This window comes from Dipodomys merriami, unplaced genomic scaffold (genome assembly GCF_024711535.1).
Source record: "Dipodomys merriami isolate MVZ:Mamm:240054 unplaced genomic scaffold, mDipMer1.0.p SCAF_181, whole genome shotgun sequence".
NCBI classification, from domain to species: domain Eukaryota; kingdom Metazoa; phylum Chordata; class Mammalia; order Rodentia; family Heteromyidae; genus Dipodomys; species Dipodomys merriami.
The window spans coordinates 68459-87848 of NW_027203171.1; the positions used below are offsets into that span (position 1 = coordinate 68459).

The 19390-nt window shown below is 35.1% G+C and overlaps 1 long non-coding RNA gene and 1 other non-coding gene across 3 annotated transcripts in view; one reads left to right on the forward strand and one right to left on the reverse strand.

Moving 5' to 3' along the window:
• Positions 1 to 19390, forward strand: part of LOC138830040 (uncharacterized) — a 40773-nt gene that overhangs the window by 6586 nt on the left and 14797 nt on the right. The window lies entirely within an intron of this gene.
• On the reverse strand, positions 10953 to 11054 carry LOC138830060 (U6 spliceosomal RNA). The gene has a single exon (XR_011372848.1). It is a non-coding gene; the product is annotated as a U6 spliceosomal RNA (small nuclear RNA).

Here is a 19390-nt window from a genome sequence, read left to right on the forward strand (position 1 = left end):
TCAAGAAAACTAATAATAGCAAATGCTGTCGTGGGTGTAACCAATTGGGAACCTCCCTGGGCTGGCTTTGAACCATGATCCTCAGATCTCAACCTCCTGAGTAGTAAGGATTACAAGCGTGAGCCACCAGCACCCGTCTCCAATTGGGAATTCTATTACACTGTTGGTGGGAAGTTAAACTTCTTCCACTCCTCTGGAATACAGTATGGAGTTTCCTCAAAAGACTAAACATAGTTCTCTCTTATGACTCCGTAATTCCCCTCATGGGCAGTAATCCAATAAATAAACAAGCTCACATTAACGCTACAAGCATAACCATGTTCAGGGCCCGGGCCCAGAGTTCAAGGACTGGAAAAAATGTTACCATTGCTGGTATTTGATCCCGAAAATATGAACTTTTTGACATAAGATAACAAACCATTCTATTTGCAGTAGCTAGGACAGGATTTAAATGTTGTGGGTGATAAAATGGCTTCTTTGTTGAATGTTAGGAAAAGATGTAGGCAGTCCAACAAAAGGGAGATTTTTTTTTGGTCTTGGTCGAGGGGCTTTAAGTCTGGGCTTGTGTACTGTCTCTGAGCTATTCAACTCAATTGGACATAAGAGTCTCAGGGATTTTCCTGCCAGGCTGGCTTTGAAAAGCAGTCCTCAGTTCTCAGCTTCCTAAGTAGCTAGGATTACAGCTGTGAGCCTCTGGCACCAGGCTAAAAATGGGGGATTTTTAAAAAAGAAAATCCCCCTCTTCATCTATGTCTAAAGCTCAGATATCACTATTAGAACACTTCACCCTCAACTCATTTCATCAGACATTTTTAAATTTTCTCTTTTCCTTCATGTGGGAATACTGCAGTAAATATCAACTCAGCTGTGGGAATGGATCAATTGTATGGTATTTGCTAGCACATAAATCAGAAACTGTTACATCAAAACAAATGAAACCCTCATTTGGAATATTTTTTCTCTTTTTATTACAAATCTGTGCTTGATTCCTTCCTAATGTGATATTGGACCTCGTAATTGAGTGATGATGTTTTCTTTCTCTTCAGCAATTGGCCTTCTCCTACATGTGGTCAAATGTTTAAGAATACAAAGATTTCCATTGATAATTCATTAAGCTGACCTCTAAGAGAATGCACATATCTGGAATTTGGTCTGCTGTCTTGTTCTTATATGCACAGGCTTTCTAAGATTTATTTACTGTACAAGGAATTGTATTTTCCAATCTTCATGTGACCAATATTAGTCTCTCTGATCAGTCTTTTGACCCTCTCTCTGAAGTCTTATTTCAGTCTGCCTCATTAAAATATATTAGTTATCAGATAAATGACTCTCAGCTTCCGTATTTTGTCTGACTTCATGTAGGCTGTGATAGTTGCCCTGAGTTGCTGTTCCTACTGGAGTTTTGTTTTGTTTTGTTTTTAGAGGCCTAGGATTACTATTCATGGTAGTAGCTTCTTTGGACCCCTTTGATCCCCAGACCTAGAGTCAATGGGATTTTTTCCTAAAGATACAAAGAATAGCTGAATAAATTCCTGTTTTAATTGTCTCAAAATGAGGCAATCCGGCATCCTTGCAAAGCCATGGATAATCCAATGTAACCACTTAAAAAATGGTCTATCAAGATGGCTTTTCAAGGTTGACTGTGAAAAATGTTCATTTTCAAGTCACCAACATAAAACAGATCACATTCCTTGGAGCAGACTTTTGGAAGGAAGGTACCCCATCCTTCCTTCTCTTATGATAGACCAAACCATAATATTCTACAGTTGTGGTCAGCCTTGAGCACATTTTCCTTATAATATTCTGTAGGGTAAAAGAAGACCAACTATCAAAATAAAGGTGAAAATACTTATCTACTACACACTGATTTATCTTTTTTATATCTGTTGTTATTTTCATTACTTCAAACATATGGATAATTTAAACTTGGGATTAAACAAGTGGCAAAATATTGATAGAATAAACATTCAGTTTACCTTCATATATCCAATATAATACACTTAACCCTTTATGGAAAATTAAATCCAACTATAGAAACAATGGCAGGGATATAAAATAATCCTCAACTCAGAAATTCAGTCTCTCTATAAATATTTATTTGGTAGAAAACAATAAAATTTAATTAATGAATGTGACTTTTAACTATCATCAGAAACACTCCTCATATACATAATTGTTTATAATTTTATAGATGTCACCTTGGCAAGAATTTAACATGCATGTAGAAATCAAATTTCCACAATTTAAGCTAGATGAGAGGAGCCAAACTCTGATGTACTGTGTGGTGTGAATATTAACACAGTGCTGAACCCTTCCACCTAATACGATGTCATGTGCAATAATTTATTATTTGATGTTAAGATGAGAGCGAAGTGTAGAAAACACTTTGAATTATTACATTAATTCACAGAAATGAAACAATAATGATGTTATTCGTTTAAATTCTAATGCTTCTCAATTTTACAATTCATGCTATATATTATTAAACATAGTTTCACTTTCTTTTCTATAGCTACTGAAATTAAAATTATATATTAAACATTCAATATTAAGAAATCAATTAGAAGTAACCTAATTTTAAAATGATATACTATTAAACTGTGATTTGAAGTATAGTTCCAACAAGTTATGAGGTTAAGAAAACATTACTAGAATTATTAGTAATATTTTATAACTTACCAGCTTGTTATTTGTTTACTAATTGTGTCATTTTTTATTCTTGGTCCAAGTCATTTCTTCACCTTAATTGTTTAGTTTTCTATTTTATCTCTATTGGTTTACTGATTGTACATTTTGTTTTCCCTTTTTAGTAACTGACATGAGGCTGAAAATCTGCATGCTAGTTTATTACTTCCTAAGTTAAAGTCAAATTACTGCTGTCCATAGCTGTTTTACTCTTCTTTGTATAGTACAGTATTTCCCCACTCACATCTCCTGTATTGCTGCTTGCTATCATGTATTTTATGTTTTATATTTAAATTTTATTGTCAAGTTAATGTACAGAGGGGTTATAGTTACATAAGTAAGTTAATGAATTCATTTCTTTTATAACTTGTTATCCGTTCCCCCATTTTTCTCCCTCTTCCATCCCAATGCCCCCCCCCAAGATTATTTCCAACGTATTGTCTTGTGAGTATCACTGTTGCATAAGTTCCCCCTTTTGTCATTTGTCTCACCATTTTGCTTTTTCCCTTTCCCTTAACTAGTTCGGATCAACATAGTTACAATATCCAGGGTATCAAAATCAAATACAGTTACTCCAGATGATAAACGATAGGTGTGGAAAACACAAAAGGATAAAAAGAAATCACATATTACATTTAGAACAACAAGAAATAAAATATCTTGGAGATCATTTCCCTTGGAATCACAATACACCCTCATATGTACATAGCTATTGAGCTATTCTTCTCATCTACTACGATTATCCTTGATGTACACAATAATGCTCCCCTATTACACAGTAATTCCGCTTCTTGGCATTTACCCAAGTGATCACAAACCAGATCACACTAAAGCTACCAGAACAATTATGTTTATCACAGTATTATTTATCATAGCTAGGATAAGGAATCAACCCAGATGCTCCTCAGTAGATCAATGGATCAAGAGAATGTCACACACACACACACACACACACACACACACACACACACACACACACACACACACACACACACACACACACATGGAATACTATGCTTCCATCAGAAAGAATGATACCACCTCATTTGTAGTGATATGGAAGATCTTGGGAAAAAATCATATTAAGTTCTGTAAGCCAGACTTAAAGAAACCTAGGTCCTATGGTTTCCCTTATTTGGAAATAATAGTTTACATCTAGGATAATCTCATGTATTTAAATTTGACATTTTGTTCTATGTTGAGCATACAACATTATTGCTACCTTGTTTGTTATTTCTGCAAACAGGCAGGTATATTTAAAGAATTACGTTCATGTCATCCATTACTGAAGGAAGAACATCTAAAAGAGCAGCCCCTACTAGGAAGAACAACTACTCATTTAGCTTCATTCCTATCTTAGGCCAGTGTTGTCCTCTGTATCCTCATGTTGTACATTAAAATTGTATACTTGGTCATCCTGTATATTTACTATCTTCTACATTGTGACCTAAATGCCCCAGCAATTCCAGTTTGCTTTACTTTAAATAAAAATTTCTCTCATAATTATTGAGGTTGGTGTGTGTGTGTGTGTGTGTGTGTGTAGTTTTATAAATATCAGAAGACAACATTTTTCTTTATTTAGAATACATCTTTCAGGTCATTGTAAGTTATGCCTAATTGGAGAAATCTCTTGCTATTTTAAAGATGAAACAGAAAAATATATTTGTGCATGCACCACAGTTGCCTTATTAGTCTGTTGTTGAACACTTAACTTCTATTTATATCTGGGTGGCTGTTGTGAACAATGTGAATAACAAATAACTACAGATATATTTTCGAGTTACCCAGAGAGAAATAATCAAATGATTGTTGTGTCAGATGGTATTTCAACTTTGCATTTCTTTAGAAAACTGCAAATTACTTTCTAAAATGAGAATACTAACCTGTATTTTGACCAAGAGTGTAGAAAATTTCCTTTTCTCACACTCTCACCAACATTATTACATTTTGAGTTTTTTAAGGGCAGGTTTTTACAATGTGCAGAACCCCAGACTGGCCTTAGACCCAAATCCTCTTACTCCAAACTGCTAAATGCTTGGAATTGCAAGCCTTTTCACTATACCTGGTTCCTTTGATTTTTTTGATAAGAGTTATTATAGTTATGAAGTAGTATCCTAGTAATTTTCAATTGCATTTCTATAATGACTTCTGTTCACAAAGCATTAACCTAGCATAGAAGTGGTATTAAACACAACTTTGTAAACAAACTGGTGCTTTTCAGGACTTTTTGGAAAATGTGTCTATTATGAACTTTTGTCCATTTTTAATCATTTCTTGTTAATCTCATCTTTAATCTCTCTATACAAAATCAATACTTAATTCAATATAGTAGAAAGAAAAAAATTAAGCAACTCCTAACATTTTTTAATTTTCAATAATATTATATTGTTTAAATCATTTTTTGTTTACACTTAAGACTATATAAATAAATTTAGTTAGACCTTTTACAAGGCTATATGTATTTTATTTATTTTTCGTTCCTGGCTCTTTCCATGCCTGCGTGTCTAATTTTTCTAGGTTTCTTTCAGTCTCATGTAGTTCAGATTTCAAACTGAAGTATAAATGGAAAGAAGCACAAAAACAATAGAGTTCCTCTCATCTGATGATGCCTCTACAAGAATGAGGAAAGAGTTCAATCTTCTAAGGACCTTTGATTGGCTATCAAATAGAGAATTCATTCCTCTCGGTCTTCCCTATTTTTGCAATTTAACTTAAATGATGTAAAACACAATATACTACTCAGAGACTTTTACGTTTTCATCAGTTTTGCACATTTTCATATGGACTTCACCTCAGTCTACAACATTCCGTCATTATTCTGTCCCTGATGTTTTTATACTGTCAAGACATAATAAAACCAGTTTGATTTACAGCATGAGAAGTTATCCACCTGGCTGACTTTGAAGCAGAGCATGGTCAATAGAGAACATGCCTTCTGGTTTCTCATTACATGTAATGGCTTTTGTAATACTGATTGCATACTATTTAGTATTTAAAAAAAAAACTGCTGGCTAGTTTGTGACCATTTGTTTAAATACCCCAAAGTGGTATTGTTGGATCATAGAGGAGCTCTACGTGGAGTCTTTGGAGGAAACTCCATACTACTTTCCAAAGCTGTTGAACAAGTTTACACTCCCAACAATAATGCATTAAGGTTCCATTCTGTCCAAATCCCCACCAACATCTGTTGTTTTTAGAGTTCATGATTATAGCCATTCTAACTTGGGTGATATGGTATCTCAATGTTGTTTTGATTTGCATTTCTTTTATGGCTAGAGAGGTTGAGCATTTCTTCATGTGTCTATTGGCCATACTTTTATCCTCTTCAGAAAATTTTCTCTTTAAGTCTTTAGCTCACTTATTTATTGGGCATTGTTTCTTTGAGGATTTGTCATTGGGGAATTTAATTTTTCTGGGTTCCAGGTATATTTTAGATATGAGACCCTTGTCCATTACCAGGACAACTATGTTTATTGAAGCATTATTTATCATGGCTAAAATATGAAACAAACCCAGATGTCCCTCACTAGATGAAAGGATTAAGAAAATGTGATGTATATATATACATATATATGATATATATGATATATATATATGTGATATATATATGATATATATGATATATATGTATGATATATATATGATATATATGTAGGATATATATGATATATATGTATGATATATATGATATATATATGATATATATGATATATATATGATATATATATATATATATATATATATATATATATATACACAATGGAATTCTATGCCTCCATCAGAAAGAATGACATTGCCCCATTTGTTAGGAAATGGAAAGACCTAGAAAAAATTATAATAAGTGAATTAAGTCAGGCCCAAAAAAACATAGGTAATAGGTCCCATGGTTCTCTTATTTGCAAAAACTAGTATATGTCTGAGACAAGCAGAAAATGTCAGATAAGTTGATGTTAGCTGAAATGAACCCCAAGATAAGGATTCAATTGTTTTTTTTTCTTTATTGCAATTGTTTCAAATATTTATAAGATGATTTCTTTGTTGATTTGTATGTCCATCCCCCATGGTATAACCCATGCTTTCACTGTATTTGTTGTTGGTATAACTTGTGGAGGGGAAGGGAAAAAACAAATCATTTAAATAGGGATGCAGGTGGACTCATTGTAATAATGAGATGTACAAGTCCTTACGTCGAAAAATGAACTTTACATCTTTGGTGGGGGGGAGAGATTGTGGGATGGGGAGTGTGGGGGGAGATGGGAAGCGATGGGAACAAGAAGCAAAGAAGGAGGCAACAATGATTGATAAGAAATATACTCATTATCTTGCCCCTGTAGTTGTAATTGTTATTCCTAGAAGTTTATGTTAAGTATTTCACAAGTTTTTTTCTCTTAATTCTTAAGAAAGCATTTGCTATAATTCTAATATTAGTACCATTTTAGTGTTAGAAAATATTGTAATTAAAGACACTAAATGCATGGCCCAAAGACACACAGTGGGGAAGGAAATGATTCAAAATTTCAAAAAGTAAGCTATAAAAAAGTAGATAAAATCCTCTACATTCCCTTACTCTCTCAACTCAATATTCATGCTGTCCAAGAAATAATAGCATAGCAATTATTGCCCACGGTAATTGTTTTCTGTCACATTTTGTCTTCAACACAGTGTTGGTGATATTGGGTTTTCATGCTCAGAGCTGAGCTCATAAATTGAGGTCTAAAGAGAGACAAATTTCTTCTGTTCCACAGTTCCAGTATATATTTTAAAAAAGTACTAAAGGGCTGGGAAGGTGGCTCAGTGGTAGAGCGCTTGCCTTGCATGTATGAGGCCCTGGGTTCGATTCCTCAGCACCACATAAGCAAGAAAGATAAAAAGGCGGAAGTGGCACTGTGACTCACGTGGTAGAGCACTAGCGTTGAGCTGAAGAGCTAAGGGACAGTGCCCAGGCCCAGAGTTCAGGCCCCACGACTGGACCCCCCAAAAAAATAAAAAAAAAAAAAAGGTACTAAAACTAGCCGGTAGCTGGTGGCTCCCACCTATAATCCTGGCTACAGAGGAAGCTGAGATCTGAGGAATGCGCTTCAAAGCAAGCCCAGGCTGGAAAGACTGTGAGACTCTTATCTCCAATAAACTACTAGGAAAACAGAAGTGGCACTGTTGCTCAAGGGGTAGAGCACTCACCTTCAGCTGAAAGATGCAGGGAGAGCGCCCAAGCCCAGAGTTCATGCCAAATGACCAATTAAAAAAAAAAAGATTAAAACGTTTAAATACCATCACTTACTGTCTTTTAAGAATCCAAAAATGAAATAAATTCACATATAATCACTCCAAAATGCTTTAAAAGCGGGAGATGATAAACAAGCCTCCATGAAGTAAATTTTCGTCTACTTTTTAAATTATTCTGAAAACCTTGTGCTGGTTGGTCACACCTGTAATCCTGTCTACTCGGGTATCTGCTCAGGAACCTGAGATCTGTGGATAACCGTTGGAAGCCAATCAGGACAAAAAAATATTCGTGAGATTATTTAAAAAAAATTACAATGGGATTCTATGCCTCCATCAGAAAGAATGACATTGCCCCATTTGTTAGGAAATGGAAAGGCTTGGAAAAAATTATATTAAGTGAAGTAAGCCAAGCCCAAAGAAACATAGGTCCCATGGTTTCCCTTATTTGCAATATCTAGTATATGTATGAGTCAAGCAGAAAAGGTCAGATAATGTGATGTTAGGAAAATGAACCCTTACATATGTATTTAAATGTTTTTTTCTTTCATGAAATTTTTTCTAACGCATTTATAAAATTATTTCTTTGTTGCTTTGTATATCCCTCCCCCACAGTATAACCCCTGCTTTCACTATATTTGATGTCGGTATAATTTGTGGAGGAGAAGGGGAACAACAAGTCGTTTAAGGATACAGGTGGACACGTTGCAACAATGAGAAGTACAAGTTGTCATGTCGAAAACGAACTTTACAACTTTGGCGTGGGGGGGAGGCTGGGGTAGGGGGTGTGGGGGGAGCCTGGGAAGGAATGTGAAGGGTAAACAAAGGAGGAGGCTACAATGCTTGATAAGAAATGTACTCATTATCTTGCCCATGTAATTGTAACCCCTCTGTACAGTATGTTCACAATAAAAAAAATAATAAAAATATTAAAAAAATTAATGAACTAGCAAAGAGCCAAGAATGGAGATGTAGCTTATATAGTAGCTCATCCATCTAGAGAGGAATGGCCTAGCGGGACCTTGATGCACTGAATTCAAACTCTGAGAACGAAAATGAGCAGGCACGCACACACACATACACAAACACATTTATTCAAAATATCTACATATCAGTGTTTTTCATTAATTTCTTTGTTAACGATATTATATGGGTAAAATAGGAAAAATATTCTCTTCCATCCCATAACATTTTTATATTTTTATTGTAAAAGTACTGTACAGAGTGGTTACAGTTACATGAAAAAGTAATAGTTCATTTCCTATCAAGCATTGTTACCTCCTCCTTTGTTTTCCCCCCGCCATCCCTTCCCACCCACCTCCACAAGTACAGTCCCGTCCCCCACCCTCCTAAATTGTAAAGTTCGTTTTTCAACATACTATCTTGTGCGTCACATTATTGCAATGGGTCATACTGTATCCTTATTTAACCATTTTGCTTTTTCCCTTTCCATCCCCAAATTAGAGAAGTGTATATACAAGATGGAGGTGCACCAACATCAGATACAGTGAAAACAGGGGTTTAACTGTGGGGGATGCACATATAAAAATCACATCGTACATTATAAATATATTAGAAACCACAGGAAGAATTAAAAAACCACTAGTGTCCTTATCATGGGGTTCATTTACCTTAACATCGTCTTATCTAGTCATATGCACATGCTTTTTCCTTTTTTTTTAATTGTAAAAATACCATACAGAGGAGTTACAATTACATGGAAAATGTAATGAGTACATTTCTTATCAAGCATTGTTGCCTACTCCTTTTTTTCACCTTACCATACCTTCTTTGCTTATCCCAGATATGCATTAGTTATTGCAAATAAGGGATACCACAGGACCTATGTTTCTTTTTTTTTATTGTGAAAATGCCATACAGAGGGGTTACAATTACATGCGTGAGTTATTGAGTACATTTTTTTTATTGTGAGAATACTGACAGAGGAGTTACAATTACATGGGCAAGATAACGAGTACATGTCTTATCAAGCATTGTTGCCTCCCCTTTGTTTCCCCTTCCCATCCCTTCCCACACTCCCCCACTTTCCCCACCCTGTCCTCCTCCCCCCAAAGTTGTAAAATTCATTTTTTGACATAATAACTTGTACATCTCATTGTTGCAATGGGTCCACTTGCTCCTCCTTTGTTTCCTCTTCCCATCCCTGCCCATCTCCCACCCCCCACACCCACCAACCCCTCCCCCATCCCCCCCCCACTGTCCACATCCCTCAGCACCCGGCCAAAATCATTTTTTGAAATAACGACTTGTTCATCTCATTGTTGCAATGGGTCCACCTGCATCCCTTTTTAAACGACTTGTGTTTCCCTTCCACTGCACAAAGTATACCAACATCAAATACAGTGAAAACAGGGGCTTTAGCTTGCAGGAGGAACATACAAAGCAACAAAGAATTCATCTTATAAATATCTTAGAAACAATTGCAAGAAATGAAAACCATTTGTATCCTTATCTTGGGGTTCATTTTGCCTAACATCAATTTATATGATGTTTTCAGCTTGTAGCAGACACATACTAGTTATTGCAATTAAGGCAACCATGGTACCTATCTTTGTTTGGGTCTGGCTTACTTCACTTCTTTGGGCCTGGCTTAATTCACTTAATAAAATTTTTTCCATGTCTTTCCATTTCCTAACAAACTGGGTGATGTCATTTTTTCTGATGGAGGCATAGAATTCCAGTACACACATACACACACACACACACACACACACACACACACACACACACACACACATTTTCTTGATCCATTCGTTTACTGTGGGGCCTTGGGTTTGGTTCTGTATCTTAGCTTTGGTAAATAATGCTGCAATGAACATAGTTTTGTTGGTAGTTTTAGTATGGTCTTGTTTGTGATCATTTGGGTGAATGCCCAAAATGGGATTGCTGGGACTTAGGGGCGCTCTATTGTAGTCTTTTGAGGAACCGCCATACTACTTTCCAAAGTCTTCGAACAAGTTTAAACTCCCAACAACAATGCATTAAGGTTCCCTTGTGTACACATCCCCTCCAGCATCTGTTCTTTTAAAAATCTAGAATGCTTCACGAAATTGAGTGTCATCCTCAGTCAGGGGCTATTCTTCTCTTTATTGTTCCAATGTTAGTGTATGTGCTACTGAATTGAGCACAACATTTTTTATACATAAAGTGTAATTGATTTTCTTAACCTAGACAATTCCACAAAAATTAAATTCAAAAGAATTGTTGTGAAATTTTAGAACCATGTATTTCTTACATAAGAGCACATTTAAGAATAAAGTCAAGTTTGACATGTCAAAAACAAAATAATACCAAATATTTGTTGTTCAACAGATGTGTAGGAGGAGGAATTCAATTATTCTGTACAAGGAACCTGCCATAATGAACACTATAGAAAGTGTTAAGGTTTGTTAAAAGTTTTAATGTTTTAAATATGTTTAATTTTGGGAATTTGCTCATATATACAAAAATTAAGACTATTTAGCAGGTTGTAAAACTTTTTCATAAAGCATTTAATATTCATGGTACATACTACTAAATATGTACATTTCAGAGTTTATAGAAGCTTTACTAATGAGAAGTTGCAAAGTGTTTGTGTAAAGAAGCAGATTTAAGACATTAACTGCACAGTTTCTGTTAAAATTTAAAGGCTTCTTTACTTTATATGTTAGTGAGGAACAAATGATGGTATAAACCATATACAAATGATGAGATGAACCATAAATAATAATCTTAATAATAATAATAATAATAATAATAATAATATTTAAAGGCTACTCATAGCCTACAAAATTCTTGTTGAACATCATAGACTTAGGCAGTTTTAAATGTACAGCAATATGAGAAAATAATAAATCAAATATGTAGTACATTACAAATACTGGAAACAGTGGTAATTGTTTTTTTTATTTTATTAATCATTAATATTTATGTATTGGTTTTCCTTATTTGTAGCATTGTTTTCCTTGTTGTAATATAAAACAACTTTTTGTAAGTCATCATTAGGAAGTACTTTGAGAATGTTATTGGGATGGCCACACTTTTTATAGGTATATGTGAATTTACAAAGAGCAAAATTAATAAGAACAAATTTTATCAATTAGAATCTGAATCAGGAGTGTTGATAAATGTCCACACCTAAAATCTTAGCCCTAGACTGAAGCACTAGTGTTACAATGTTAAGCACACAAAAGTGAGAGACTGTGTTTTGTTTTGTTTTTATTTTGTTTTTGTTGGTTTTGGGGCTTGAACTCTGGGTCCTGGGTGCTGTCTCTCAGCTCTTCAGCTCAAGGCTAGTGGTACTACTCGAGTCACAGAACCTCTTCCATCTTTTTCTGCTTATGTGGTGCTGAGGAATCAAACCCAGGACCTCATGCATGCAAGGCAAGCACTGTACACTGAACCACCTTCCCAGCACCTGAGAGACAACATTTACTTTCTGTTTTGTGTTATATAATGAAATAAAGAATATCTTTTTATATTTTTGAATGGTCATACTTCTAAATTTATATTAAATTCAGCCACTTTATACTTTTCAAAGTCATGTAATATCTCTGAGAGTTTGCTTCTGTAAAGATTGTTTTTGCATTGATAATTTATTCTGAGTCATTTTTATTTTTTATAAAAATCACTTTATATTTTATGGTTTTTTGTGTTTTTTTAAGTGTGAAAATACCAGACAGAGGGGTTACAATTAAATGGGCAAGGTAATGAGTACATTTCTTATCAAGCATTGTTGCATACTCCTTTGTTTCTACTAACTATCCCTTCCCATCTCACCCATTTCCCCCTCCCCTTTCCCCCAACCAAAGTTGTAAAATTTGTTTTTCGACATAATATCTTGTATATCTCATTGTTGCAATGGGTCCACCTGTATCCCTATTTAAAAAAAATTTCCCCTTTCCCTCCACAAATTATACCAACATCAAATACAGTGAAAACAGGGGTTATACCATGTGGGAGGGACATAAAAAGTAACAAAGAAGTCATCTTATAAATATGTTAGAAATAATTACAGAAAAGAAAAAAATTTGAATTCTTATCTTGGGGTTCACTTCACCTAACATCAACTTATCTAACAATTTCTGCATGTCTCAGACATACACTAGTAATTGCTAATAAGGGAAACCATGGGACCTATGTTTCTTTGGGCCTGGCTTACTTCACTTAATATAATTTTTTCCAAGTTTTCCATTTCCTAACAAATGGGGCAATATCATTCTTTCAGATAGAGACATAGAATTCCATTTTGTATATATACAACATTTTCTTGATCCATTCATCTACTGAGGGACATCTGCGTTGGTTCCATATCTTAGCTATGGTAATGCTGCAATAAATATATCTGTGTGGTAGCTTTAGTATGGTCTTGTTTATGTTCATTTGGGTAAATGCCCAAAAGTGGGATTGCTGGGTCATAGGGGAGCCCTATGTGGAGTCTTTGGAGGAACATATACTATTTTCCAAAGTGGTTGAAAAAGATTACACTCTCACTAACAATGAAGTAAGGTTCCCTTCTGTCCACATTCCCTCCAGCATCTGTTGTTATTAGAGTTCTTGATTATAGCCATTGTAACTTGGGTGAGGTGATATCTCAGTGTTGATTGATTTGCATTTCTTTTATGGCTAGGGAGGTTGAGCATTTCTGCATATCTTTATTGGTCACCCTCCTTTCCTCTTCAGAGAAGTTTCTATTTATGGCTTTAGCCCACTTATTTATTGGGCAGTATTTTCTTTGAGTATTTGTTGTTGGGGGATTTAATTTTTTGATTTCCAGGTCTGTTTTAGATATGAAACCCTTGTCAGTTGTATGGCTAGTGAAGATCCTCTCCGATTCCGTGGGCTTTCTATTGATCCTGCTAGCTATGTCCTTTGCCATGCAGAAGCTCTGCAATTACATACAATCCCATTCGTCTTCGTCCAACCTTTCTTTCAATTGTTGTGCTTTTGCATTTCTTTTCAGAAAATTTCAGCCTTTGTCAAGGAGACCTAGGGTTTCTCCTATTCCATCCTGTAATGTTTTCAAAATATCTGCTTTGACCCCGAGGTCTTTGATCCATTTGGACTTGATTCTGGTACAGGGTGATATATAAGGATCTGGCCTTAATTTTCTACAAGTGATTAACCAATTTTGCCAGTACCATTTACTGAACAGCCTTTCTTTGATTTTATCTTTTTAGATGCTTTATCGTATATTAGATGATTATGGTTCATTTCTGGGTTTTCAATTCTATTCCATTGTTCCTGAGATCTTTTCTTGTGCCAGTACAAAACTGTTTTAATTACTATGGCTTTGTAGTAGAGTTTGAAATTTGCTATTGATATTGCTCCAACACTGTTCTTTCTGTTAAGGATCGCTTTTTTCAATTGGGGGTCTTTTGTTGTCCCATATGAATTTTTGGATTGCCTCTTCTATTTGCTTGAAGAATGCGGTTGGAATATTGATAGGTATGACACTGAACTTGTAGATAGCCTTGGAAAATATTGCCATTTTCACAAGGTTCATCCTTCCTATCGAGGAACATGGGAGGTTTTTGCCACTTTCTAAGTTCTGTTTTGATTTCCTTTATCAGATTTTTAAATTTTTCATCATATAAGTCCTTCACTTCTTTGGTTAAGTTAAATCTTAGGAATTTTATTTTTTGTGGGGCTATTACAAATGGAAAAGCTTTCCTGATTTGAGCCACACTTTTCTCATTGTTGGCGTACAGAAAAGACATTAATTTTTCAGGGTTAATTTTATACCCTGCTATTTTTCCAGGTTTGAATCAGCTTGAGTAATTTGGGAGTAGTGTCCGTGGGATTCTTTAAGTACAAGATCATGTCATCTGCAAAGAGAGAGAATTTTACTTCTTCTTTCTCTATTTGGATCCCTTTTATGTTGGCATATTGTCTTATTTCTGTAGCTAGGCATTCTAATACTATATTGAAGAGAAGTTGAGAGAGTGGACATCCTTGTCTCATTCCCGAGTTAAGAGGAAATGGCTTTAGTTTTACACCATTAATTATAATGCTGGTTGTAGGTTTTCCATATACAGTTTTTATTGTATTGAGGAAAGTTCCATGGATTCCTAATTTTTCCAGAACCTTCATCATAAAGGGGTGTTGGATCTGGTCCAATGCTTTTTCTGCATCTGTTGAGATAACCATGTGGTTTTAATCCTTGCTCTTGTTGATGTGATAAATTATATTAATTGATTTGTGTATATTGAAACAGGTTTGCATCCCTGAAATAAATCCTGTATATTGGTGTATGATTTTTTGGATGAATTGTTGAAGTCGATTGGCCAAAATTTTGTTGAGAAGTTTTGCATCAATGTTCATCAAAGAAATGGGTCTATACTTCTCTTTCTTTGATGAGTCCGTGCCTGGTTTCGGGATGATGGTTATGATGGCTTCATAGAATGTGTTCGGTAGTGAACTTTCTCTTTCAATTTCATTGAAGAGTTGGAGTAGTATTGGTGTGAGCTCTATTTTGAAGCTCTTGTACAATTCCACTGTAAATCCATCAGGTTCTGGGATTTTCTTACATGGGAGGTCTCTTTTTGCTGTGTCTATTTCAATGCTTGATGTGGGCCCCTTAATATGCTTTAACTCATCTTGGTTTAGTATTTTCATGTTGATAATTGCTAGCAAAAGGTCCATTTCTGCCAAGTTTTCAAACTTATTAGCATAAAGATTTGAAAATATTCCCTTATAATGTTCAGAATCTTGGTTGTTTCTGTGGTGATGTTTCCATTCTCACATCTGAGTTTATTTATTTGGGTGTGTTCCTTCTTTTTATGATAAGATTTGCTAAGGGTTTGTCAATTTTTTTAATTTTTTCGAAGAACCAACTCTTTTTTTGTTGATTCATTCTGTTTTTTTTTTTTATTTCTTATTCGTTTAACTCGGATTTAATGTTAATTATTTCTTTCCATCTATTGAATTGGGGTTTATCTTGGTGCTCTTTGTCAAGGTGGTTCAGATGTCTCATTAAGTGGTTGGTTTCAGATCTCTCTAATTTCTTGGTGTAGGAACTCAGAGCTATAAACTTGCCACTGAGTCCTGCCTTTGCAGTGTCCCCAAGGAGATGGTAATTTGTGTGTTCATTTTTGTGGAATATCATGGACATTTGAATTTCTTTTCTAATCTCTTCTATGACCCCCTGCTTATTAAACAGTGTGTCGTCCAGCCTCCATGTGTTAGAAGACTTTTTTGGTGTTGAGTTCTAATTTTATTCCCTTGTGTTCTGAGAGGATGCAAGGTGTAACTTCAATGTTTCTGAATTTGGACATGTTTGTTTTGTGACCTAAAATGTGATCTCTTTTGGAAAATGATCCATGAACTGCAGAGTAAAACGAGTTTTCGGTTGCTACTGGGTGAAATATTCAGTAGATGTCTGTTAAATCTCTTTGCTCTATGCAGTTGTTTAAATCTGTGGTTGCCCTGTTGATTTTTTTTGCTGATTTGATCTATATAGTGGGGATAGTGGTGTGTTAAGATCCTCAACAATTAATGTTGTTGGATCTATGTGAGATCTAAGGGAAAATAGTGTCTCTTGGATAAATTTTGGTGCTCTATTGTTTGGCAATTCCATATTTAGAATTGTAATATCCTCCTGAAGTAGAGAACCCATAAGTCATATGTAGCGACCTTCTTTATCTCTTTAATTTTAATTCGAGGCATATTTTATCTGATATTATTATTGCAACTCCTTCCTGTTTATGGCAGCCGTTTGCTTCGTAGATTTTATTCCATCCTTTCATTAACAAAATGTGTTTGCTTTTATAGGTAAAGTGTGCCTCCTGAAAGCAGGAGATAGAATTATCTTGCTTTTTAATCCAACTAGACAGTCTATTTCTCTAAATTGGAGCTTTAAGTCTGTTAATGTTGAGAGGTAGGACTGAGAGGTGTTTGGTAGCTCCTGCCATGCTATCCACCTCCTTGGGGGCTGTGGAAACTTGGTTTTTCGTATGGTTCTTGGATTCTCATTTTGGGTGTGGTTTCTTAGCCATTATTGTGGTGTTGTTGGTTTTCTGTGTGTAGGTCATCTTTAAGTATTTTTTATAGGGCTGGTTTTGTGGAGCTATATTTTTCAGTTTTTCTTTGCTATGGAAGGTTTTTATTTTACCTTCAGTTATGAAGGAGAGTTTAGTTGGGTACATTATTCTTGGTTGAAAATTGTTTGTCTTCAGGGCATGGCATACAGCCTGCCAGGCTCTTCTTGCTTTACTTATCTATGCTGAAAAATATGAGGTGATTCTAATTGGTTTTCCTTTATAGATGATTGATCTTTTCTCCTTGACATTTTTAAGAACTTATTCTTGATCTGAATTGGTCCTGTGTGGATTATAATGTGACAATGTGAAGTGCTGTTCTGGTCTGGTCTATTTGGGGTTCTACAAGCATCTTGTATCTGAATAGGCCTATCTTTTTGTGTGTTTGGGAAGTTCTCTGCTAGGATCCTGTTAAAAAAATTTACTCGACAATTAACTTCTGTCTCTACGGGCTCCTCTACACCATTTGTCCTCAGAGTAGGCCTTCTCATTGTGTATTCCAAATGTTGAATAGATCTATCATATTTCTTGGATTTGTCTTGGATAGTTGTATGTTCTTTCTTTATAATACCTAGGCTGTCTTCAATCTCCAAGATTCGATCTTCTGCATGCTCTAACCTACTGTTGTCTTTTTACTTGGTTTATTTATTTTCCTTCTAATTGGTCGGCCTTGATGGCTTCAAATTCTTTGTGTAGCCTTGTTTTAGATCTTCTATGAACTTCTTTACTTCCTTAATTTGGTGTTCTCAAATCATTTAGTTGATTGGTTATGGATTACTTGGACTCCCATTCATGCTGTCGGGGCTCCATTCAGCATTCCCTGTGTGGTCGCCCTGAATTCTTTCAGTTGTCTGTTTATGGATTCCATGAATGCCTCTATTGATCTTTGTCTATTCTCATCCCGATGTCACAATTCCTGTGTTATGCTTTGATTATCTTCCTCACGTTCATGCAATTCCTGTAGTTCACTTTGACTGTTCTCAGTCTGCTCACGCAATTCCTGTGTCTCTCTTCATCTGTTCTCTGCCTGCTCACACAATTCCTTTCTTTCTCTTTGACTGTTCTCAGCCTGCTCACGCAATTCCTTTATTTCTCTTTGACAGTTCTCAACCTGTTCACACAATTACTGTATCAGTCTTTGAATAGTTTCCTCACAGTCACGAAATTCCTGTACTAATGTTTGGTTTGCCTCCTCTGTCTCTCCCTATCACGTTCAAACTGAGTTCTTTGAAAGCTTTCATTCTTTTCATTCACCACGTTTACCAGTAGTGTTTGTAGTGCTTTGCAGGAACTCTCCTCCGGATTATTCATTAACTGTTCTGTCACTGGATTATCATGAATGGGAGTTGAGATACCCAGACTTGCCATTTTTCTTGTGTTTTCCGGCTTGTTCTGCACACTTGATATGAAAGTGACACCAATTTTTTTGCTAAAACACTATTTTAAGGCAAGCATCAACCAAAGTCCTGTAGTTGCAAAGTCAAAATGGCTGCAGATAGAACCTAGTGTAACAGATACAATCTATTCAACATCAAAAAAACTATGCATTAATGGGCTAAGAACAGCAAAGATGAATTTTTCAAATCAGAAATTATTATGTTCAGGGAGAAATGTGTGGAAAAATAGGATTAGAAAAATGTGGAGAAGTTAAAGTAAATTTAACCAAGTCCTAATCTCAGAAAGGGAAAGGGATTGGACAGAATGATTGGAGAGAAATTAAAAAGAAGATAATCAAAAATCGAAAAACAAAAATTTAAATTTAAAAAGTGAAACATTTAAAAATTATGTAACTTTAAAGAAGTGATATTGAGAGAAGAAAAGGATAGGATGACAGGAGGGGATGATAGAAAGGAGACATGAAAAACTAAAAAATAAAAATTCTTAAAATATTTACTTGAAAATTATATGGTATAAAGATATAATACTGCTATTAAACAGTTAAGCCTAAAAGTTTGTGAATTAAGTAATACATTTCTGGATTAATTATGTACACAATGGGGGATAAGTTCTAATAAACGATAAAGGGTATTTATCTGGGGATGAGGCAAAACAGCAATTAAGTCACTCAAAAAAAAAAAAAAAGAAAGACAAAAAAATGAAAAGAATCAAAAAAAGTTAAAACAATTTAAAAAGGACCAAAATGTCAATAGCAATTTTTTTTAATAAGCACACACACACACACACACAAACACACACACACACACACACACACACACACACACACACACACACACACACACCCCTAAAATAAAAATTAGGAGAAGAAGAAAAAAACGATTAATAGAAAACAATTTAAAATTTAAAAAAATGGTACCAAAAAGAGTTGTTTAATTTTCGGGGGTGTGTGAGGAATGGGAAGATCCTGTATCTCCCCTGTGTCTGTAACCAGTCTCTTCGTGGAGTCTCTGGTCTGCTTATGGTGTTTGGTTTTCTTGTGGCCTGATTGA